The sequence below is a fragment of the Schistocerca serialis genome, chromosome 4, assembly GCF_023864345.2.
Source record: "Schistocerca serialis cubense isolate TAMUIC-IGC-003099 chromosome 4, iqSchSeri2.2, whole genome shotgun sequence".
Lineage (NCBI taxonomy): Eukaryota > Metazoa > Arthropoda > Insecta > Orthoptera > Acrididae > Schistocerca > Schistocerca serialis.
This window is the reverse complement of record NC_064641.1, coordinates 561,598,756-561,623,141: the sequence shown is the minus strand read 5'-3', so window position 1 is coordinate 561,623,141 and position 24,386 is coordinate 561,598,756. Positions and strand designations below refer to the sequence as shown.

Genomic DNA, 24,386 nt, shown 5'->3' with positions numbered 1-24,386 from the left:
ATCACCCAATCGAAGAGAAGGACCACCCCATAGTATTCAAATAGTAGATTAGTCTGTTTCCTCTCAGAACACAGATCACATTATATCAAATGAAGAAATTTGTAACTCCCTTGGAATTCGAAAACTATTATATATACCTTAATCCTAAACACATTAGCGACCGATGACTGTGCTAATTAACATACAGTGATCACACGATAAAACAACGTTTCAGACTCTTCAGTCTTTTTGAGGATTTTAAGTTCATGAGTTCAATTTAGTGGTATTTTTAAGTAGATAAGCAACGGATTTTCACCACGCTATAAATGTGATTCTTTCACTATAGTTTTAAAACGAGAAACTCAGACTTTGCTTAAAACGCAGGCCAGTAAGTGTAAAAAATTTCAACGAGGTTAACCAGTTGTGGCCAAAGGCCTTGCCGCAGTGGTATCACCGGTTCCCGTCAGATCACCGAAGTTAAGCGCTGTCGGGCTGGACTAGCACTTGGATGGGTGACCTTCCGGTCTGCCGAGCGCTGTTGGCAAGCGGGGTGCACTCAGCCCTTGTGAGGCAAACTGAGGAGCTACCCGATGAGTAATAGAGGCTCCGGTCTCGAAAGCTAACATACGGCCGCGAGAGTGATGTGCTGACCACATGGCTCTCCATATCCGCATCCAGCGACGCCTATTGGCTGAGGATGACATGGCAGCCGGGCAGTACCGTTGGGCCTCCATGGGCTGTTCGGGCGGAGTATTGTTTTAGTAAGTTGTAGGATGGAGCTTAGTTTTAACCAGTTGTAACGACACTCAACAAAGACAAATATATTTCCTCATTGTATGCACATTATAGAATACACACCATTGCAAATTAGCAAATACGATGTATGGAAGATTAGAGGAAAACTTGTACGAATAGAAGACTTTGCAAGCTATTCCACAAATAATATATCTTTGGGATTCTTTGGAAACCTAAGAGAAGACTAAGTTTCAATCCTACAGCAACCACAGAATGCAGTTCTTGTGTAAACGTCCTGGATATTCCGATAACGTTTGGGGAAACTGGCTAACAATCGAGTTATAATGACGTAAACATGTTCCAAAAAATAAATTCTAGTAACAATGTGAATGATAACTACTAACAGTTCCCCTGTACTGCGCAAGTTGAACCGATTTCCAGAACTAGAGACATAAGTACCAAACAAAACTGCAGGTGCGAAATGTTTAGGACATGCCGTCCCAAATGGGGGATAGTGGCAGGGAGTAGAGATCAGTAATCCTGCGATTACGAATTTAATGTTGGGGGCTGTGTACACTGGAAATCAAGGCTCCGCTTTTACGTCAGCGTTATCGCAGCATCCTTCCTTCCCGCCCAAGTTCCATCAGTATGACGGGTGTGAGACTAGCGGCCCTGCGATTGCTTCCTATTCATCGACTCGTTCTCTCTTACTGAAGCATGCAGGAATGCAAACCTAATTGTGATTTAGTACAGAAGCTGAGTGCTCACTGATTTTGTTGTAAGGTAGCATGATAGGACGGAAACGACCGAATGTTGGGATCAGATAGCCTCTGACAATCTTGTTTCATTTCTTCTTCTGAGACTGTGGAGGGAGTAAGACGAAAACTAAGGAATGTGGTGTATATAATTGAAAATGTGCTCCAAAAGCGTAAGTCTGGAAAAAGTTAGGTGCTTTAGTTCACGCTTCTGACGGGAAAGATACAATTTCGTTGTTTTATTCTTGTTTGTTCCACATTCAACCATGAGAAAACATTTGTGATCCGACAAGTGAAAACACGGCACAGAGCAACATCAATTTTATATCCCGCATCCAAAAACGGCACTATTTATGTTTTCCTTTAGTCATGGAAACTTGCGACTGTGGGTTAATAGCGGGTAGCGTAACTTATCATTCAGTTCTGTAACTTTTCGAAGACTGCTGTAGATTTCCAGAATGAGATTTTTCACTCTGCAGCGGAGTGTGCGCTGATATGAAACTTCCTGGCAGATTAAAACTGTGTGCCTGACCGCGACTCGAACTCGGGACCTTTGCCTGTCGTGGGCAAGGAGTGCTAGTTCTGCAAGTTTCGGAAGACAGCTTCTGTGAAGTTTGGAAGGTAGGGGACGAGATACTGGCAGAAGTAAAGCTGTGAGGACGGAGCGTGACTCGTGCTTGAGTAGAGCACTTGCCCGCGGAAGGCAAAGGTCTCGAGTTCGAGTCTCGGTCCGGCACACAGTTTTAATCTGCCAGGAAGTTGCTGTAGATTTGTTTTAATATCACCATTTAGAGCCGGGTTCCCAGACACTGGTACACGTACCACTGTTGGTACACAAGGACATTTCAGTTGGAACGTGTACAGATAAATAAAATACCTACTCATATAGGTAAAATTTTTCTGTTACGTTATTTTATTTTTTAAAGTAAAGTGACGGTCAGAAAACTGACTGATGAAAGCAGCATTTGTATAACGTTAAGGAAAACATTTCTCAGTGATAAAAACAATGACGTGAAACATTTTTTCGCTGGTGGTAAGTGGTTATCGAGATTGGTTTAGTTAGCTGATACCTTTGACAGGCTTCAAATACTGAAAATTATCCTACAAGGACGCGGCACAATAGTCTTCTTAGCAGATAACAAAGTATCGGTTTTCAAAAGCAGGTTGACTCTTTTTAGTTCGCAAAGATTTATTAAACTTTCACATCACGAATATTATAAACCATTTGTGCAATTGGCTAATAACTATCTTACACAAGTGGTTTATAATATTTGTAACGTAAAAGTTTAATAAGTATTTCAGATTTCATTCCTCCCTTATTCAATGAATGTATCAGAACCGGTTTAATTTAAATCATATTATTTGGTATAAATAATTACCGCATTTGAAAATGAACGACTCTGTAAAACAGTGCTTCCATGAAACCTTACTACTTGGGTGAGTCATATTTCTACCGTAGTTCATCGGCACAGGCCGTAGTGATACTCCCACTCTGCGGCACTCACCGTTCAACCTTCGGACCTCCCCCCCGCCCTCTCCTCCCCGCCTCCCGCCTCTGCGGGAGCTATAAACGACGCCCGAATTTATAAAAAAATCGAGTGGTATGCAGAAACAAAAATCTGGGAACTCCTGATCTAAGAGGATTCACTTCATCCTTGTGTCTTGTTTTCTTGTGTTGTTGACTCAGATTCGGTAACATGTCGAAAGCGTGTTTACAAATGTCCACGTAATTATTAGACATTTTTTGAATAGAGATTTAATATTTAAAGAATTTACAACAGTCTTAAAAAAGTTCGATAATAAAGTACACACACACACACACACACACACACACACACACACACACACATGCGCATACACGTGCACACACGCACGTGATGGACACCAGTTCAGAGCATAACGCAGGCTGTGTCAGTGTGAGTGGAGCAGTGCAAAGGGGGCCAGGATACAGTAGAGCAGCGGGTGTTCGTTTGGTAAGTTACGTGACAACAAAGTAAAAACAGGTTCAAATGGCTCTTTTGATTAGATAGTATTATAATCTGGTGGCTAACGACAGAAACTCTGTATCTAGGGAACTTGCAACCCTAGAAAATGACAGTAAAATGCAGGAAAACCTGCTTGTCGAAAGGCTGGCATTTGGCTCTGTACATAAATACATATAAAATATTGTGCATATGGTTCATATGGCTCTAAACACTATAGGACTTAACATCTGAGGTCATCAGTCCCCTAGATTTAGAATTTCTTAAACCCTAACTAAACTAAGGAGAGTACACACGTCCATGCCCGAGGCAGGATCCGTACCTGCGACCGTAGCAGCAGCGCGGTACCCAACTGAAGCGCCTAGACCCGCTCGGACAACAAAGTCGTGGAAACGGAGTGGTCAGTTATTTTCTGAGAAGTTTAATGGTGTCAGAGTGCCAGAAAAGCCTGCCATGCAATGCTTAATCCGAAAATGGCGTCAGAGAGGACCTGTTTTGAATAGGTCAGAAAACATTCCGAACTAGGGCTCAAAAGTGCCAGGAGATAAATGGTGGTCACTTTCAATATCTGTTATAGTCAGGTTAGTACTGTACATATACATTTACATAAATGTGTGTATAAACAGAACAATATTCACTGCTAATCAATGAGTCACTGTATTGATACATAGCAATGGTCATGTCCAATGTTTGCGTATGTAGCAGCGATGCCACATATCGTTAGTTATACTCGCGAGCTCGTGTACTCGCTCTCCTTTATAAGTCCACTTCTAGCAGATAACAGACTCACATGACGATTTTTCAGTAAAACGGGCAGCAGCATAGACTGGCAAGTCGAGTCTTCGACCGTAAGGAGACGGCGAGTTCGGAGATGACGTCATAGGCCCCGCTGGCGAGTTAGAAGCGAGTTTACTGACAAGGGAACCTCCCCATCGCACCCCCTCAGATTTAGTTATAAGTTGGCACAGTGGATAGGCATTGAAAAACTGAACAAAGATCAATCGAGAAAACAGGAAGAAGTTGTGTGGAACTATGAAAAAATAAGCAAAATATACAAACTGAGTAGTCCATGTGCAACATATGCAACATCAAGGAAACCGTAGGCGCAGTAGCGTCGTGGTCCGGTGGTTAGCGTGAGCAGCTACGGAGTGAGAGGTCCTTGGTTCAAGTCTTCCCTCGAGTGAAAAATTTACTCCTTTATTTTCGCAAAGTTATGATCTGTCCGTTCGTTTATTGACGTCACTGTTCACTGTAATAAGTTTAGTGTCTGTTTTGCGACCGCACCGCAAAATCGTGCGATTAGTAGACGAAAGGACGTGCCTCTCCAACGGGAACCGAAAACATTTTATCGCAAGGTCATAGGTCAACCGATTCCTCCACAGAAAAACACGTCTGATATATTCTATACGACACTGGTGACGGCATGTGCGTCACATGAAAGGATTTTGTTGTCGACCCACCTAACTTGTACACTTGGCGAATGGGTAAAAAGATTCTTCTACCTTGCCCGATTTAGGTTTTCTTGTGGATGTAATAATCACTCCCAAAAAACTGATGAATACATAATAGTTTGTGACATAAACTGAAAATAAAATATTAAACTTTTCACTCGAGGTAAGACTTCAACCAAAGACCTCTCGTTCCGCAGCTGCTCACGCTAACCACGGGACCACGGCGCTCCTGTGCTCACATTATCCTTTATGTTGCGTATCTTCCCAATGGACTACTTAGTTTATATATTTTGCTCATTTTTTCATAGTTCCACACAACTTCTCCCTGTTTTCTCGATTGATGTGTGTTCAGTTTTTCAAGGCCTATCCACTGTGCCAACTTATAACTAAATTTGAGGGGGGTGCGATGGGGAGGTTCCCTTGTGAGCTCATTTCTGGTCCCTAATGGGGAGGGGTCTGTTGCTCTCTCCCTACCACCCCAGAAAATAGCTTCAAAACCCGAACTCGAATACTGCCTCGCTACACAGACAGATGTATCAGTTCAATATGTAGTGAATAATGACTAGTGACAAGTGTACTCAGAACCATTTGTCGTAAAATCTCAACACTAGTTAGCCATTCATCGTAAAGTCTGCAGCAGCGCCTCCTTCACCCGCTACACCCCTGACGTCGGATGTTCAATGGCGGGAGACAACTTCACGTTGCGTATTGTTCATGTGGTCGACAGTTCTTGAGCGTCTCAGCACATCATACCAGATACAGCATTGTGCACTATGTGCTGTGGAGAAGCTTCTATCAATTATTGTTCAATAATAGCTTGACATAAAAGACGTTTATTTAACATTACAGGACACAACATTAAGATAATAGCTCCCACATAAATTTCTCTTCGAAAATATGACATAAGATTTTATTTGGTATAGAATAAACTATGCGCAGATTACCTTAAAAATTTTTACTTAATCTCATACCGAATAAAACTTTGTGGAATATTCGTATCTTACATCTTAGTACCACGCATTCCGCATCCTTGTACGAAAGTTGAGACAGCAGCACCTGTAAAGATTTCGTAAGCGATTGCATAACGCCATCGGCCACAATATCTTCTCCTTGATTAGCGCTGCTCAGAACGTCCATAACGTAAATTGCGTTCTCCTTGTCGGAGTTCGAGAAGCACTCCACGGCAGAGCGATTTTAATTTCCTCGAATAACTGCGAGCGGTTTTCCACGGTCGGTGAGGTTGGCGACCTCTGGGCTGCGGTTCCTTGCACATTTAATTAAATGAAGTGATGCGAAGCCTACCTCTGCTGCTATGCGCCTCTTCCTTCCACCTTAAACCACAGCGGGCTCATAATGTCTCTGGGTACACATTAGGTGCTTCTTCTCTCAGCACTATTACATATTATTCTATTTTTACTCTGCAAGATAAGAGCATTAATTTTCGTGATTTTTTTTGTTTTCACAACAAGGCACTCTTTTAGTGGACTGTAATAACAAAGAGTTTCTTTGAATAATAACTTTGGCGAAAAACATAGAAAAAATATTTATCCATTAAAAAATCAATTTCCCACAATACTTGTTTACACGACGTAGTAAGAGAACACTGGCCAAGAAAAAAAAATTTGTACTTTTCTGCACTGCATGAGTCAATTCTTACCAATTTTTGGTCGAGAAAATGAATATGACAATGAAAATTTTTCTTAGATCTAGTTGATGTGATATACGTAAGGTCGAAGTGTTTCATATTAACAGATTAAGAGAAAAAGATACATTTTCTTACATGCTAACAACATAGGAAGTGTACTTGAAATTTCCAAATTGTAGTTAGATTTTAAGAGTTCTAAACAGGTGGAAGAATACCTCGCAGATCGTTAGTTCTGAAGAGAATCATGTGGTGGCTGTAAGAGATCGACGTCTTTTGGTTTGCCTTTTGTAACAGAGTTCCGGAGCATCCCTGCACAAAGATCAACAGTACTAAGGAAGCATATTGCTTCATTTGAAAGGCCCTGATATCTTTGTTTCATGGCAGAAATGTCCAGACGGAATCTTTCTCCATGTTCATCACTGACAGCTCCACAAATACGAGGTCAAAAGTCTAGGTAGGAGTGGAGGAAATGGTTTTTGAGCGGGACAAGTTGCATCCAGGGTTATGGTATTCTTGCAGGAGCACCGTCATGATCATGTCTTTTGCTGCCTAAAAGTCTACGAACAACTCCCTAACCACGATAAGCGTCCCCCATATCGTAACACTACCTTCTTCGTACTTCATTGTTGAGGCTACAAATTATGGCAGGTAATGTTCTCCAGCCATTCGCCAAATCCAAAACCTACCACAGGGTACAGTGTGGCTCATCACCCTTAACCACTCGGTTTCAGTCATCCACTGCCCAGTGGCGTCGCCATTTCCGCCACCTCACGTGCCGCTTAATACTGACAACAGAAACCTGCAGCTAAGGAGGAAATGCTCGGCCACTGTAACCCGGGTAAGTAGCCTCTTTGTATGTTGGCGGCGCTGTAGACTGTGTTAATATCGCTGACAACGCTCTGCGCCCTCGGCAAGAGATTCTGTGGCTGAACGGACTAGCAGTTAGCGAGTGGATAGGTAAGCGTATGGGCATGATTTTCTTAGTGGAGAACCTGTGTTGGTAGGACACACAAAGTTAGGTGAAATTATGTGTTTATAAGAAAATACGCAAGGAAATACACTCCCGGAAATGGAAAAAAGAACACATTGACACCGGTGTGTCAGACCCACCATACTTGCTCCGGACACTGCGAGAGGGCTGTACAAGCAATGATCACACGCACGGCACAGCGGACACACCAGGAACCGCGGTGTTGGCCGTCGAATGGCGCTAGCTGCGCAGCGTTTGTGCACCGCCGCCGTCAGTGTCAGCCAGTTTGCCGTGGCATACGGAGCTCCATCGCAGTCTTTAACACTGGTTGCATGCCGCGACAGCGTGGACGTGAACCGTATGTGCAGTTGACGGACTTTGAGCGAGGGCGTATAGTGGGCATGCGGGCGGCCGGGTGGACGTACCGCCGAATTGCTCAACACGTGGGGCGTGAGGTCACCACAGTACATCGATGTTGTCGCCTGTGGTCGGCGGAAGGTGCACGTGCCCGTCGACCTGGGACCGGACCGCAGCGATGCACGAATGCACGCCAAGACCGTAGGATCCTACGCAGTGCCGTAGGGGACCGCACCGCCACTTCCCAGCAAATTAGGGACACTGTTGCTCCTGGGGTATCGGCGAGGACCATTCGCAAACGTCTCCATGAAGCTGGGCTACGGTCCCGCACACCGTTAGGCCGTCTTCCGCTCACGCCCCAACATCGTGCAGCCCGCCTCCAGTGGTGTCGCGACAGGCGTGAATGGAGGGACCAATGGAGACGTGTCGTCTTCAGCGATGAGAGTCGCTTCTGCCTTGGTGCCAATGATGGTCGTATGCGTGTTTGGCGCCGTGCAGGTTAGCGCCACAATCAGGACTGCATACGACCGAGGCACACAGGGCCAACACCCGGCATCATGGTGTGGGGAGCGATCTCCTACACTGGCCGTACACCACTGGTGATCGTCGAGGGGACACTGAATAGTGCACGGTACATCCAAACCGTCATCGAACCCATCGTTCTACCATTCCTAGACCGGCAAGGGAACTTGCTGTTGCAACAGGACAATGCACGTCCGCATGTATCCCGTGCCACCCAACGTGCTCTAGAAGGTGTAAGTCAACTACCCTGGCCAGCAAGATCTCCGGATCTGTCCCCCATTGAGCATGTTTGGGACTGGATGAAGCGTCGTCTCACGCGGTCTGCACGTCCAGCACGAACGCTGGTCCAACTGAGGCGCCAGGTGGAAATGGCATGGCAAGCAGTTCCACAGGACTACATCCAGCATCTCTACGATCGTCTCCATGGGAGAATAGCAGCCTGCATTGCTGCGAAAGGTGGATATACACTATACTAGTGCCGACATTGTGCATGCTCTGTTGCCTGTGTCTATGTGCCTGTGGTTCTGTCAGTGTGATCATGTGATGTATCTGACCCCAGGAATGTGTCAATAAAGTTTCCCCTTCCTGGGACAATGAATTCACGGTGTTATTATTTCAATTTCCAGGAGTGTATATGATGATGGATGTTGTTGATAATGTTCGGGCAGTGGAATCATTGACAACTATATAATTTTTGGAACCGGATGTCCCACGACAAGGTAAAAATTTCTAAATTGTTTGCTCTTCAACATAATCTTTCTTTTGCTAACCATATGCCTCCTAGTAGTTAGAGTCTATAGTAGTAGTAACTGCAGTAGTTCGTGTAATGACGATTTTCTGTGAGCTAAGTGACTTATGAAAAAGAATGAGGTTTCCACTATCGGTATTCGTGATTGAAGTGAGTTTAGGCAATTAACGGAGTTGGAGGTAGTTTCAGATTTTTTTGGGTTTTTATTATTATTAGGATTTCTTACAATTCAGGGGCATTCTTTGTATTAATTATTGGAAGTCACATTGCCATGTATAACAGTCACATTGCGTTGGGCTTGTATATTGTGTGTAATAAGTGAATAGGTTACGTTTGAGTTGTCTTTGTCAGGAAAAATTGTGTAGGTCAGTGTTTAATAAAAAAAAAATCATTAAAGAGTTAGTTTCACCCGTTATTTTTAACTCCACATGGACAGTCATTGTGATAGCAGGGGTGCCGGTAGCACGAGTGATTCCTTCCGCTGGATTCTTGCCATTTGTTACATCCGCCTTCCGCAGTACTCCACGGTGCCTGGTCTCGGATTAGCTGTGGCTGCTCCTTCTGTTCTTCACTTCACAATCTCATCGCCTACAGTCAACTTGGGCAGCTTTAGGAGGACTGCAATGTCCCTGATGTGTTTGTTTCTCAGGTGACTTCTAATGAGTAGTCCACATTGGAAGTCACTGAACTCTAACCTTTCTGCTGTTCCTGTTTCTCTACTCAAAACATAATGCCCTCCATCTCAAATTGTACTGTGAGGGCGCCTCTCGTGACATCTAGTGGCCAGTTCCGCATTGCATAGATGTTTGTAAACTTTTCATTGGATAGTATTATGATCTGGTGGCTAACGGCAGAAACTCTGTATTCAGGGAACTTGCAGCCCTAAAAATTACAGTAAAATGCAAGAAAACGTACTTGGCGAAAGGCTGGCATTTGGCTCTGAACATAAATAGATATAACATATTGCGCAAATGGTTCAAATGGCTCTAAGCACTACGGGACTTAACATCTGAGGTCATCAGTCCCCTAGACTTAGAACTACTTAAACCTAACCAAACTAAGGACATCACACACATCCATGCCCTAGGCAGGATTCGAACCTGCGACCGTAGCAGCAGCGGCCACAATGGCCCGCTATCGCGCATGTAAATTATTGTGTGATTAAAGTTGCTGTCCATGCATCAGCACGACTTTAGAAAGAATCGCTCCTGCGAAACGCAATTCGCCCTTTTTTCACCTGATATCTTGTGAACCATGGATGAAGGGTATCAGACGGATGCCATATTCCTTGACTTCCGGAAAGCGTTTGACTCGGTGCCCCACTACAGACTCCTAACTAAGGTACGAGCATATGGGATTGGTTCCCAAATACGTGAGTGGCTCGAAGACTTCTTAAGTAAATGAACCCAGTACGTTGTCCTCGATGGTGAGTGTTCATCGGAGGTGAGGATATCATCTGGAGTGCCCCAAGGGTGTGGTAGGTCCGCTGTTGTTTTCTATCTACATAAATCATCTTTTGGAATGGGTGGATAGCAATATGTGGCTTTTTTCTGATGATGCTGTGGTGTATGGGAAGGTGTCGTCGTTGAGTGACTGTAGTAGGATACAAGATGACTTGGACAGGATTTGTGATTGGTGTAAAGAATGGCAGCTAACTCTAAATATAGGTAAATGTAAATTAATCCAGATGAATAGGGAAAAAAATGTGTGTGAAATCTTGTGGGACTTAACTGCTAAGGTCATCAGTCCCTAAGCTTACACACTACTTAACCTAAAGGACCTAAAGTAGACCGACCACATTAAACTAGCTGTACAAGTAATCCACTTTGCTGCGTCAGGTACGTAGTCATTCGAACACCTATAACATGGGTAAAAGAAAATAGACCCAGTTGTAAGAAAACGATCTCATTGATACGTTCGTATAGTCATCTGTGGATTAGCTAGCAACGGTGCTTTGATTTGGAGCTTCCTTGGCACGCCGCGAGAGGACAAGACTTCCACATGTGCCGCCTTTGAAGACCGTGTGCAAGGGCGGTATGAGGGAAGGCGGCATAAACAGAGCATCAGACAGAGAGAGAGGCTCCTAGCAGCCGTGAGGATACGAAGGTTGCCCAGGATAGGGGAGAGTGCTAACTTGGGAAGGTGACTCCCGTTTGGAACTGGCTGTGTCATGGGTGGCTGCATATAAAGTAGTCGATTACCCCGTGACATATCCATTGGTGGACTGAGGCATTTCCATACGGCATTCCGCCAAGCAAGTACCTGACTCAGGTATACCTTTTATGGGAGCATTGTGGCAGTTATCACCATCACACAACAGAAATTAATGGTGAACTCCAATCTGTGATACCACTTAGATGCCCTAAAAGCGAGTGTACATAGTACTGGTGTATGCCAATTTATCTGATCTTTTCTTTAAATTCCAGACAGACTGCCAGCAGTATCTTGTGCGTGTTTTGGCAATTTAAAATTATCTGTAACTATTGCACTGGCTGTGGGATATCTTACCGAAAACGGCTTTTCTGTTCAGCTGCATGAGCTGATACTCAGTTTAAATGTGTGTCTCGGCCAAAGGCCAATATGCGAGGATTGTCCAGGAAAGTTCCGATCCGTCGCTAAATGGAAACCACAGTGAAAATGAGAAACATTTTATTTGCAAGAGTTAGCTACACTTTCCAGATACTTCTCTACATAGTCGCCGTTCCGACTTAGACATTTGTCGGACCGTTATATCAGATTTCCAACACCATCGTCATAATAAGCAGCCGCCTGTGCTTTTCGATAATTCTCTACGCTGTTATATAGTGCATAGCCTGCGCCCAAGTGTTGCCTTTGTATCCAGCGTTTCATGTGAACAGAGATAATACTCAGGACGAGCCAATTAGGGCTGTTTTGTGGGTGATCCAACACTTCCCATCGAAAAGGCTGCAGGAGCGTTTTCTCTGCCCCTGCAGAGTGGGGCTAAGAAATCCCATGAGGAAGGAAGTGTGTGGCAGTTGTGTTAGGTGGGCTGCCTTGATTAAGGGGAAGCCTCTCAGTGGGCACTCCTACTTGGCGGGAGACATCGTTGCTCTAGGCACCTTTACTCGCTCACAGTGCGCTCAAATCTGAAAATAGCGTCTTGATGCGATCGACGGTCTTACTAGAGACACTACCCAACACATATGTGCAAAGTTTCATCGGGTTTTCACTGTGGTGTCCATTTCGCAACCGATCGGAACTTACTTTGTGGACAACCATCGTAGTTAACTAACAACGCGTTTATGTTGTCAAAGTGTGGTAGAGGTGCAGAACTGATGATTTATTTTCAATTTTATGTAACTGTTTTAAGATGGAATGCTATGGTGGCATCTACATCCACATGACTACTCTGCAATTCGCATTTAAATGCCCTACAGAGAGTTCAGCGAACCACTTTCACCCTGTTACTCTACCATTACGCTCTAGAACAGCGCGAGAAAAAGGCACACTTAAATCTTTGTTCTTTAGCTCGGTTTTGTCTTACCCTATGTAGGGTGGGTGTCAAAAAAAAATATTTACGCTTTCGGAGGAGAACGTTTGAGGTTTCGTGAAAAGATCCCACCACAACGGAAAACGCGTTTGTTTTAACGATTGCCACCCCAACATATCCAATATTTCACGATAAAACAAAACGAGCGGCCCTTCCTTGAAATTCTTGGATGTCTCCGTCAATTCTGTCTGGTAAATATCCCATATGGCACAGCAGTACTCTAGTAGAGGACGGACAAGGGTAGTGTAGCCAGTTTCTTTAGTAGCCACTTTAGTAGTTTTGCTGCATCTTTTAAGAGTTCTGCGAGTAAAACGCAGTCTTTGGTTTGTCTTCCCCACAACACTATGAATGTGAACGTTCCTGTTTAAGTTGTTGGTTATTGTAATTTCTAGGTATTCAGTTGAATCGACAGCCCTAAGATTTGTGTGTTTATCGTGTAACAGAAATTTAATGGAGTCCCTTTAGTATTTACGTACTAACATAGCTGCTCAGATTATCTCCTAAACCATTTGTATAGCTTAGTAACACTGCCGTGTTTTATATTTATTGATTGTTATATTGTACCCTCAAATCTGCTGCGACGTCCGGTTGGGATTGTGCTGAATGTAAATGTGTTTATACCAGCTTCTGAACAAAGTTTTCAGGTTGAGGCTTTGATGTCTGGCGTAATTCTCTGGCCGTCTGTTTTGGTTAAAGTCTGAATTGGAATTCCACTTCAGTTATTGCAATTCTGTCCATGTTAAGTGATTATTCTGCTTATTGGCGCCTGTAATCTATTTTGTTAACAGCGACTTCTGATTCAGCTATTGTCTCTCTTAAATAATTTTCATGTTAAATTGTATGTTTTAATTATAGGGGCTTCAAAATACACTAAGCTTTTAAGTGACGCTTTAATTTGTGGCGCTTTTAAATATTTGTTCCGGTGTAACACCATCATACCTTTCATGGTGCCTTTAAACCTTTTCTGTACAGAAGTCAGTTTAAAAATAGCCTGTAATACACTACTGCCCATTACAATTGCTACAGCAAGAAGAAATGCAGATGATAAACGGGTATTCATTGGACATATATATTATCCTAGGACTGAAATGTGATTACATTTTCAGGCAATTTGGGTGCATAGATCCTGAGAAATCAGTAGCCAGAACAACCACCTCCGGCCGTAATAAAGGCCTTCATACGCCTGGGCATTGAGTCAAACAGATCTTGGATGGCGTGTACAGGTACAGCTGCCCATGCAGCTTCAACACGATACCACAGTTCATCAAGAGCAGTGAGTGGCGTATTGTGACGAGCCAGTTGCTCGGCCACCATTGACCAGACGTTTTCAATTGGTGAGAGATCTGGAGAATGTGCTGGCCAGGGCAGCAGTCGAACATTTTCTGTATCGAGAAAGGCCCGTACAGGATCTACAACATACGGTCGTCCATTATCCTGCTGAAATGTAGGGTTTCGCACGGATCGAATGAAGGGTAGAGCCACGGGTCGTAACACATCTCAAATGTAACGTCCACTGTTCAAACTGCCGTCAATGCGAACAAGAGGTGACCGAGACGTATAACCAATGGCACCCCATACCATCACGCTTGGTGATACGCCAGTATGGCGATGACGAATACACGCTTCCAATGTGCGTTCACCGCGATGTCACCAAACACTGATGTGACCATCATGATGCTGTAAACAGAACCTGGATTCATCCGAAAAAAAGGACGTTTTGTCATTCGTTGGTCGTTGAGTACACCATCGCAGGTGCTCCTGTCAGTGATGCAGCGTCAAGGGTAATCGCAGCCATGGTCTTCGAGATGATAGTCCATGCTGATGCAAACGTCGTCGAACAGTTGGTGCAGATGGTTGTTGTCTTGCAAACGTCCCCATCTGTTGACTCAGGGATCGAGACGTGGCTGCACGATCCGTTACAGCCATGCGGATAAGATGACTGTCATCTCGACTGCTAGTGATACGAGGCCGTTGGAATTCAGCACGGCGTTCCACAGTCATTGGATCTCGACCAACGCGAGCAGCCGGCCGGGGTGGCCGAGCGGTTCTAGGCGCTACAGTCTGGAGCCGCGCGACCGCTACGGTCGCAGGTTCGTATGCTGCCTCGGGCATGGATTTGTGTGATGTCCTTAGGTTAGTTAGGTTTAAGTAGTTCTAAGTTCTAGGGGACTGATTACCTTAGAAGTTAAGTCCCATAGTGCTCAGAGCCATTTGAACCATTTTTGAACCAACACGAGCAGCAATGCCGCGATACGATAAACCGTAATCGCGATAGGCTACAATCCGACCTTTATGAAAGTCGGAAACGGGATGGTACGCATTTCTTCTCCTTACACGAGGCATCACAACAACGTTTCACCAGGCAACGCCGGTCAACTGCTATTTGTGTTTGAGAAATCGGTTGGAAACTTTCCTCATGTCAGCTCGTTGTAGGTGTCGCCACCGGCACCAACCTTGTGTGAATGCTCTGAAAAGCTAATCATTTGCATATCACAGCATCTTCTTCCTGTTGGTTAAATTTCGCGTCTGTAGCGCGTCATCTTCGTGGTGTAGCAATTTTAATGGCCAGTGGTGTAGATTATCTGAATGAAAAGATGTACCCATCGTACCAGTGTGTGCCTTATTTAAAGTGTTTGTACTAATTAAATATTGCGAAAGTATCCCGTTGAGAGTGGGCTCACTGGCTTACTACTCCCGGATCACTGTATCGTCAAACCATTTCAGTCATTGGCAAAATAGCCAAGGATATGTACTCTGGTGTCCAAAATTAAAGCAATGAACCGCTATTTCGCCATCGTGTGTCTAATTCAGGTTACAGTCACAGTAAATGTCAACAGATATCCGCACGATCGTGTTCTGTACGCAAGATGGGATTCCTTTCAACGGACAACCACGCCAACGATGACGTCATGGTACCTATCAAACGGGACAGTCTATGCCGGGTAATCTCACATCCGCAGTAACTGTGTGCACAGTCACAGACGGTGCAGTGTGCCACAGAGAAGACGCTACCAGACTTTCTGCGGTGGAGGCCATGGGAAGACTGGAAGCAGGAGAGTCGCAAACTGATGGCCGATGGCTTAATGTGAATCGTTCTGTTGTTTCTCGGATTGGCAACAGTTTATTGAGACCGAAACTGTGTCCCAAAGACCATGGCATGGCCGACCACGTGTGGCTTCAGAGAGGGCCTTCATTTGGCTGTAAGGGCACTACGGTACCGCCTTAGTACTGCACGGCAACTGGCATCTGACCTCGCACCATCCACTAGGCGTGTTGCATCGAGGCAAATGGTGTATACAAGGCTTCGACGGAGTAGCCTTTATTGCTGGAAACCTGCTGTACGCGTACTTCATCGCGTCTTCACATAAGGAAACGTCGAGAGTGGAGTCGTCAACATGTCACCTAGACGGTCGAACAGTAGACCAGTCTTCTTCTCGGAGACGAGTCCCGATTTGGTCTGTAGCGTAATTCTCGAGGGACTAGCATTTGCTCAGAACGTGTAACATTGTGGAAAGAGATCGACGTAGAGGATGATCCCTAATAGTATGGGCAGGGATAATGTTGACCACTCTAACGCCTCTTCACGAATTTGTACTGATGAATTGGCAAGGTTTAACTGCTGTCAGGGTATCATGATGAGATCTTGGGACCCCATGTGCACTTATTGTGAGTTGCAATGGTCACGGACTTCGTATTGCTGGACGACAATGGTCCATCTCATAGAGTACGTTTGATTGATGTTTTCTTGTAAATGGAAAATGAACGCCCAGCGTGGCCTGCTCGCTCTCCCGATTTGAATCCCATGGAGCATGTCTGGGATGCCCAAGGAAGGCGGACTGCATCTCATCAGCATCCACCAACCACTCTCCAAGACTTGCGAGCAGCTCTGCAGGAAGAATTGGCGTTATTGCCTCAACATGAGATTGATGATATCATTCACAGAATATCCCGTTGTTGTCAGGCCTAATCAGTTGTTGGAATGTGTGTCAAAATCCGTTAAGTTGGAAAAAAACGAAGAACATTTTTGTCTACCGTTCTGCACATCACAGTTGTTTACTTTCTGAGTCTTCACATTTTTCTGCTTTACTATCACCGGTTTATACTGTTTTGTGCCAAAATAAAAGCAACCTTGTAAAATTTTTGTTTGTTGCTTTAATTTTAGACGCCAGTGTATTTTATACACGAAATAGTTAACTTACAAAACTTTAGCACTGTTTATCATTTTTGGCTTTTAACAGCTAGGATTAATAGAAGAGACACAGAACTTCCAAAGAAAAGCCAGTAGTTTTATCACGGGACAACTAGTAAGCGCAAGGGCGTCAGGGATATGATCAGCCAACTCCAGTACAGACGTTACAACAGAGTCGATGTGCCTCACACAGTGGTTGACACTTAAAATTCCCCGGTCTTAAGTTCGAAGATGAGTCAGGTGACAGTTGACGTTGTCTCACATACGTTAATTGTTGACCAAAATGGGGCAGTCACAGAAAGGGGGATTAGTACGGAGGGTTACTAGCAATCGTTAGTAGAACCACATGCACCCAAAGTCACATATCGTGAATTAGCTTGTATATAATACTTCCATTAAAATGAAACGAAAAGGTAATCTAGTAACAAATCCGACAATTCTGGAAACAGAATGGATTTGCAACGACCAGAAAAGCGCTTTTATCGTCACAAGAGTAGACGCATATGTACTCCTTTTGTTTCTTTGCGATAGCACACGTATAAAAGTTTATTGGAAAACTTGAACGTTGCATTGCAAACGTGTTGTTGAATATGAGATAAGCTGGTAAGGAGAGGGATCATTATTAGCAATTTCTGAGTTTCAAGAGCTGTTATCGTGCGAGTGCTTTGCGCGAGCCCGCACTCTCTCACACACACACACACACACACACACACACAGAACTCTTGATTGCCCTTCCTAATTTTTTAGTTTCTAACAAAAACTTTAAAATGCCTTTGAAGCAAATAGAGAAGGTATCCCAAGCAGCGTTCTGATTTTAATTACGGATTATGAAATACCTCTGTTTGCTGGTAGTAAACAAAGGTATTTACGTTCATATTTAATTAAAGTCATAGGCAAAAGAAGAACGAGCGAGAGGATGAGGAGCAGAATGAACAAGTGGCTGCACGTTCATTAGCACTAGCTGTCCTCCTCTGATGCTGGAGGAAAATAAAATGCTTTCATTATTAAATTCAGAAGGTAAAGCAATTTCGAAGCTTCTAGCCTTTTCATGTCATTAACGATGGCCCCTAAGAAATTAATATTTTTCAGCCAATTGATAATGCCAAGTAATACCTCTGAAGACTTACGGAAGAATTTAGTTACCTCCAGAGATGCAACGACTCTTGATAATACAAAGAAGCTCTTAGTTAAAGGCTGTAAACTGCTTTTGAGTAATGTATAATACTAATTTAGGTAGCTGAAAAGAAATTTTTCGTGTTAATTTAATGCACAAGAACATTATTTAAGAATTAAAAACAAGTATGTTAGTTCTGATCGTGTCTGTGACTGGAATATAAATTTTCTTAGTTTATCTCCTTCGCAACCATCCCGCAGTTACTACTGCAGCTTTACTGTTGACAATGTTAACAGTAAAATTTTGTTGAAGCTTCGATGTGTAATTTGTTGCTATTAAAACATAATGATACAATAAGAGAATTCAGACTTTGATGTCTAAATAATTTCTTTACGAAATGAATTATTTATAAAACAACGTTGCCTCTTTACCTACAGTTTCGCAGACATAATCTATTTTGAATTTTCGAAGCATATTAAAGAAGTTAAATGGTGTATTTCTTGTTTAGATATTTCTGATGTCTGATATTGCACAGCATCATCTACACTGCATGAGTAACTTAACTGAGAAGTCTGACGTTTCGCGTATTTATTTATATCCGTGTCTGAGACTTCATGTGCACGGAATTTATTTTTTACTTCTAAACCTTCATTGTATACGTTTGAAGTAATATGGTTGGGGACATGAAGGAAGAGCTGGTTTACTTCACAAACACGGGAGAGAGCCACGTAGAGTCGGTCGTGCGAAAAGCAACTGACACTAAGGTCCATGCCTACAAGAAGTAGCGTCTGGCTTTGTGCTTTGTTTATGGACGTGGCATAACACAAGCATGCAGGGAATTCTTCATGTTTACACCAAACGGTAACTTGTAAGGAATAAGTGGGACTAGGGGTATAAAAATTCGCTTGCATGCATCACGTTCCGTCAAAATTTCCGCTTTGATGATGTTATGTTGGAGAGTAGTAGCGTGAAGCCTCTGTGAGTGAAAGGTTTCGAGGAGCGAGATGATGTGTGCTGCTCTCGATCAGAGTTACATCGGAAGGAGTTTCCAAAGGGTGAGTTAAAAAGCTGATGTTCTCGAGCAGCAAGAAGTATCTCCTTACGATAACCATGGATTCTTGAGACCTCACAGTCCTCAGACGTTTAGCTATTCTGTTGTAGTCAAAAAGACTCGAGGATTTTATAGGCAGTTTAATCGTAAACAAAACGAGATCAAAATGTTGTGAGTAGGCATACAATTCACAAAGCAAACTTCATAAATGCATTTTTCCTAGCAAAGAATAGAAATAAACGAAAGAACAGAAAGAAACAAAATAAAACCCTTTAGTATTTAATACACAAAGCGAAATCATGAAGTCTGTATATCCTAGCCAGGTAAATTTCCTGTTGGCATGTATTCGCAAAGATAAAATTGCGGCGTTTAATTGTGTCACTGACGCAGACCTTCGAAAATTCATCTGAGTTAAGAAGAAACCTAACAGCGCCACATATTGCTTACTTTGTGCACTACAAAACTAACAGAGCCATATATTGGTTGGCTGGTGTACTACAAAATTAACAGGCCAGCAATTGGTTGTTTGGTGTACTATGCTGTGATTATTAAACATTCGAACTGTTAGGCTGAGCAGATGATTTTAGATAAAACTTTAAATTACGAGTTTTTGTCCCTTTTACGATTTTTATGAAATAAAACCTTTACGTTGACTTGAGCTAAGCTATAATTACCTTTGAAAAGCCCATGAAAATTCGTCTGGTAGTTTTGGAGATTTGTGTGTACAATAGAAAAACACAGACACGACTGTTTTAAACGCAATGTTATTTGTTCCTGTAGTAGGATTTTGATGAAATGGAGCCTATACTTTGCCTCGAGATACGCTTAAGTTATTTGTGAAAACACAATGAAAATTCATCTAGTAGTTTTGGTTATTAGTGTATTCAAACAGACAAACGGGCAAACACGAGAGTCTTACGTCACAATTTAAATTTCAATTTACTATGTTTTTAGTTATTGGATTTTGATGAGATAAATCGTATCCGTTTCCTCAAGTTACACTCAAGTTACTTGTGAAAACATAATGATAATTCTTTTAGTAGTTTTTACGATTAGCGTATTCTCACACAATTGTTTTACTGATTTATTGTTAGTATTTATATGGATATAGAATGGATATAGAAAGAATACATAAATAAGTATAAGAGTCAGATCTTTGATGTTACCACTGCTACTTTTCTGACGTTTCGCTTTGTCTTACCTTTAAGAGATTATTTTACATGGGTTTGTGAAAGCCTTCGTTCACGTGCCTCCTCTTCCAACAAGATCGGCTGAAAGTCCGCAGCTCGTGGTGTCACGGTCGCGTTCTCTCTTCCCGAGCACGGGATCCCGGGTTCGATACCCGGCGAGGTCAGAGATTTTTACCTGCCTCGCTATGACTGGGTGTTTGTGTTGTCCTCGTCATTTCATCATCAGCCATGAAAGTGGTGAGATTGGACTGAGCAAAGGTTGGGAATTTGTACGGGCGCTGATAACGGCACAGTTGAACGCTCCACAAAACCGAACATCATCATCATCATCATCATCAAGCTTGGGTAAACTGTGACGCCACACAGTAACACCAGGAATACAGTAATTTTGGACATTTTCACAAACTGTACGGTCCGAGTTAAAGTATGCTATAAATGATTGTCATGTGGCCGGTGGAAGACAGACTGAACTTTTGTGAAATGTCCATCTTAAACATAATTCTAAGAGTTATTTCGAAGTTGAATGTAAATGCATGTAACAGGTATATCACTTGGACAGTTCTTTTGAAACTAAAAAACTTTGAAGTCCTATGTGTAACTTGAAATTTACCTGAAATTTCTGTCTTCATTCACGGAGAACACAGTCTCGTGAAACCGAATGAACATTTTTGAAGTACCCTATAATGTTACATTATTCTGAAATGTCAGGTACGCCAAGATCGCTTGTAAATCTTTTTACTGATTACCGGTGTCGACAGATCTATGGTGTTACCATCGGAGCTTGTAATACATTACCAGAAGTTTATCTTTACAAACTTGCAAATCACATAGTGATGTTGCGTAATTTTACAATAAAAGGTAGCAACCTAATATTTCAGAATAATATAACAATTCAGATCGCCTTCAGCTGTCGACGCCATGTCGTGTGTGTGTGTGTGTGTGTATGTGTGTGTGTGTGTGTGTGTGTGTCTGTGTCTGTAGCCTGAAAGTGACAATCTCCGACGGCCCGCAGCGTTAAATGTCAATGTCACCGCAGTGGTCGCTTTTGATGAGTTTGCCTCACGGGCAGTTTCGGAATTCGTTCGTCTTTCGAAGGCAGTCAGCGGAATGGACGAAAGCCGACGCGAAAATTCGAAGAAGAGTTGAAAGAGGCAGCAGAGGCTGCTGGAAACGTGACAGATGAAAGTCCCATTCAACAGGAGTCAATTTTAAAAAAGCGTTCGGACCCGCCTGCCGCTGTGCCGCACGCGGAGCCCACACACGAGTTGGAAAGGTAGAGAGAGGTGCAATCGCCATTGGAGTGCAGTAGGCGCCGCGAAACGAAAACATTCGCGATGTGATCGGTCTGGACGTCACAGCACGTCCCCCGACCCGGACGCTTTCTATTTAAGGTCACAAAGGCAGGGGCGCCAGCTGCCGCTCCTCACCCCCTACATTCTCTCGCCAAACCCTTTCCGCCAACCCCCACCCCATTCCCCTCTACTTCATACTGTCCTATTTTCACTCCCACTCTCGTCCCACTCTGACGCGGCCGAACGTTCGCACTCGCAAAAACAGCCTCCATTCGCCGAGTGGCCTCGCCATTGTCTACGGCTCAGGCTGCCGCAGTCTCACCAGATGAACTGGACCAGTTACGCGAGACCTGCGCCGTGTATGGAGGAGAAATACTCTCATTCTTACAGGAAAATGACTATGAAGAAAATTAAAGACGGCGGTGCTCGATAACCTAACAAGGAATATCTGTAGCTTTTTGCAGAGAGAAAGGAAAACAGTATCATGAAGAAAAGGAAAGAGCGAAATACACCGAGGTGAAGGTAACAAAATTCATAGGATACCTCCTTATATCGAGTCGGCCCTCCTTTTGCCTGGCTTAATGCAGCAACTCGACGTGGCATGGACTCAACAAGTCGTTGGAAACCCATGCAGAAATATTGAACCCTGCTGCCTTTATAACCGCCCATAACTGCGAAAGTGTTACCAGTGCAGGATTTTGTGCACGAACTAGCCTCTAGATTATGTCGCATAAATGTTCGTTAGGAATCATTTCCGGCGATCTGGGTGTCCAGAACGTTCTTCAAACCAATCGCGAACAATTGTGGTCTGGTGACAAGGTGAACTGCCATTCGTAAAAATTCCAGTTGAGGTTGAAAGTACCGATGCAGTCGTAAGACTGCTTAATCCACGACCGATTTCTGACTGTCCATCATCAGGTGTGACACTGAAAGTAAACGAAAGACCGAAAATACACTACTGGCCATTAAAATTGCTACACCACGAAGATGACCCGCTACAGATGCGAAATTTAACCGACAGGAAGAAGATCCTGTGATATGCAAATGATTAGCTTTTCAGAGCATTCACTCAAAGTTACCGCCGTTGGCGACACCTACAACGTGCTGACATGAGGAAAGTTTCCAACCGATTTCTCATACACAAACAGCAGTTGACCGGTGTTGCCTGGTGAAACGTTGTTGTGATGCCTCGTGTAAGGAGGAGAAATGCGTACCCTCACGTTTCCAACTTTGATAAAGGTCGGATTGCGGTTTATCGTATCGCGACTTTGCTGCTCGCGCTGGTCGAGATCCAATGACTGTTAGCGGAATATGAAATCCGTGGTTTCAAGGGGGTAATACGGAACGCCGTGCTGGATCCCAACAGCCTCGTGTCACTAGCAGTCGAGATGACAGGCATATTATCCGCATGGCTGTAACGGATCGTGCAGCCACGTCTCGATCCCTGAGTCAACAGATGGGGACGTTTGCAAGGCAACAACCATCTGAACGAACAGTTCGACAACGTTTGCAGCAGCATGGACTATCAGCTCGGAGACTATGCCAGCGGTTACCCTTGATGTTGCATCACAGACAGCAGCGCCTGCGATGGTGTACTCAACGACGAACCTGGGTGCACGAATGGCAAAACGTCTTTTTTTCGGATGAATCCAGGTTCTGTTTACAGCATCATAATGGTCGAATCCGTGTTTGGCGACATAGCGGTGAACGCACATTGGAAGCGTGTATTCGTCATCGCCATACTGGCGTATCACTCGGCGTGGTGGTATGGGGTGCCATTGGTTATACGTCTCGGTCACCTCTTGTTCGCATTGACGGCACTTTGGACAGTGGATGCTACATTTTAGATGTGTTACGACCCCTGGCTCTACCCTTCATTCGATCCCTGCGAAACCCTACATTTCAGCAGGATGATGCACGGCCGCAAGTCGCAGGTTCTGTACGGGCCTTTCTGGACATAGAAAATGTTCGACTGCTGCCCTGGCCAGCACATTCTCCAGATCTCTCACCAATTGAAAACGTCTGGTCAATGGTGGCCGCGCAAGTGGCTCGTCACAATACGCCAGTCACTACTCTTGATGTCCCGTGGTATCGTGTTGAAGCTGCATGGGCATCTAAGTTCTGTCTGACTCAATGCCCAGGCGTATCAAGGCCGTTATTTCGTCCAGAGGTGGTTGTTCTGGGTACCGATTTCTCAGGAACTATGCACCCAAATTGCGTCAAAATGTAATCACATGTCAGTTTTAGTTAATACAGTTGACCACAAGATTCTATTAAACAAATTAGAAGCATTAGGAATATGAGGGGTAGCTAATGACTGGCTTCGATCATACCTAGCAGATAGGGTACAAAAAGTAGAGATAACATGTACTTCAAAAACATCTAAACATTTAGTAAAACACTTATCAGAACCAAAATACATTAATATTGGGGTTCCACAAGGTAGCATATTAGGACCAATACTATTCCTGATATACATCAATGACCTTTCCAGTATTGGTACTCATGATGAAAAAATTCTCTTCACTGATGACAGCAGTATTATAGTCACGAAGAAAGCAAGAGAACTCCTAGCAGAAAAAGCAAATGAAGCCAATAAGAAGTAAAGTGTCACTGAACGTAAAGAATACTAATGCCATGAATTTCAGTTTGAACAGGGAAAATAACACTGTTAAATTAAAGTAGATGGCACCTCTAGAGACCGTGTAATAAATGCAAAATTTCTAGGAATGAATATTGATTTTCAGTTGAAGTGGTGTGAACACACAAATGTACTTGCAAACTGAATGGCATCAGCATGTTGTACCCTTAGAATTCTATCATCAGTGAGTAACATGCAGTGTCTTTTAGTTACATGCTATTCATATGTACACTCAGTTCTTAGCCATGACATTC

General features: G+C 43.6%; 1 protein-coding gene and 1 pseudogene across 1 annotated transcript in view; one reads left to right on the top strand and one right to left on the bottom strand.

The window, feature by feature from the left end:
• Positions 1 to 24,386, bottom strand: part of LOC126474609 (5-hydroxytryptamine receptor-like) — a 191,516-nt gene that overhangs the window by 111,022 nt on the left and 56,108 nt on the right. The gene's annotated exons all lie outside the window — the stretch shown is intronic.
• LOC126476089 (5S ribosomal RNA) lies at positions 406 to 523 on the top strand (annotated as a pseudogene).